Raw genomic sequence first — 1,989 nt, 5'->3', positions numbered from 1 at the left:
TAAAACCACGAATACAGAAAGCATATATAGATAATACTAATTATTTACTTACCTCGACCTTACAACGCTTTTATCTATCCAATAGGTGGTGGTTCGGTCCTTTCACTTTACCCCCATATCCTATTATGAGTTATTGAACCACATATAGTTAATATATCGAGAATATCGTAATTCTTTTAAATATAATATTAAAATATCATTCGTACAATTTCTAATAATTCTTTAATATTCCATTTCTATCGAAGTACAAATCGTCGTTTTTCCTCTTTATTAACATACCATTTATTAAATATAATTCTCGGAATATTTCTATGAATTTTTTATCTATTTCTCGCTATTATACTCTTTAATTGAACAATAATATATATAATTGTGTATTTGGTTAACAATTCCGATGAAATTGTATAAATTGGCTATAGCAATATTTAAATCTAATAAATTTAATAATCTAATTGACCAATGATATCATTTTTATATCCAATTTGATATTTAATTTGACACTATTTTAAATAGCCAAACTCGTAAAATACTCCGATTAAATAGTGCATCACTTAGTATAAACAACATTTAGTAAATGGACTAATTAAATAATATAATTATATAAATTAATAAAATTATAATTATAATTTCATGCCTCCGTTTTCTCGTTTGGCCGAAGGAAGAAATTGCAATTTAGAATGTGTGTTGTGTGTGTAATTGTGCATGTGTGTGTGAATGTATGTGTACAATCAACAAATTGAAAGAAAAGAAAGAGAGAGTGACGCGGTGGGGTGGTGGCCCCCACCTCCCACTCTCAACTCTCTCTCTCCTGCTATATGTATATATATATATATACATATTATTTTTATATAAAATATTATTATTTTATTTATTTAATTAAACTTTTCTCAAAATGCCATTTACGTCCTTCCTAATTTTCTTAATTAATAGAAATTGTCCCAAAATATTATAACGAACTCCAATTATAGAAATTGTCCCAAAATATTATAACGAACTCCAATTTAATTCACTCAAGTGTTATTATATTCCAATTTTGGCCCATAATTTATTTACCAATTAACTAAGTTTCATAAAAATTTACCAATTGATCCTCCAATTATATATTATAATTTTTAGAGCGTCACATTATGAGTTTGGTGCTATTGAAGAATGGTGAGAAAGTCACGATAATGGCGTTATCATAATCTCAAGAATGTGATATCTCAATTTAATTTATTTAAATATAAACATTTAATAAAATTATTTTACCACTTGAGAAAAAGAGCATTTGTATTTGATATAAACAAATAAAAATAAAATAACAATATCTATAAAATAATAATCAATAACAAATCACGCTTCAACTAAACATATAAAAGATTTTTCCACACATCAAAATTCAAGATTTTTCTTTTCTAATTTGAGAAGAATAAAATATATGATTTTATAAACTGTACAAAACTTAGGGGAGATTGTAATAGTTTTGGTAGAATGATAGGGTACCGTGTGAATATTGGTGACTTTTATGCAAAACTTTTATTGTAATAAATTTCTCATAATCCTAGTCAAGATTTTATCTTTTCTTGACTCTTTTCCATTCCATATGAAAATTTTCAAAAATCTAAAAAGACCACGTTGGCCAAACTCTCCAGCATACATTCCATCATTCTCCCCCCAAATCCTCTCTCTATATTTTCTGCACACAGATAGCAAGCTCCATCAAATTAATTTTATTTCAGTGAAATTCGACACAAAATTTTACTTGCATTTTTCTCAATGCCTCTGGCGCCTTCTTCACTGAACCACAACAAGGTGCATATAGACCCCCTCCTCCATTGCCTTGCAATTGAGTTCTTTCTTGGTTTCCAAGCAAGACACAGTGGCCGTCCCATGTTTTCTTATTTTATGTTTGACTAATCGAGAATTGTAGAATCTTATTTTTGTTCGCTTGTTCAAGTTTTCTTTTTCCTTTCTCATTGGTAAGTTTCGCAATCAAGTGTTCAATTGATT

This window comes from Sesamum indicum, unplaced genomic scaffold (assembly GCF_000512975.1).
Source record: "Sesamum indicum cultivar Zhongzhi No. 13 unplaced genomic scaffold, S_indicum_v1.0 scaffold00168, whole genome shotgun sequence".
Classification (NCBI taxonomy): Eukaryota; Viridiplantae; Streptophyta; class Magnoliopsida; order Lamiales; family Pedaliaceae; genus Sesamum; species Sesamum indicum.
Note: the sequence above shows the minus strand (reverse complement) of the source record.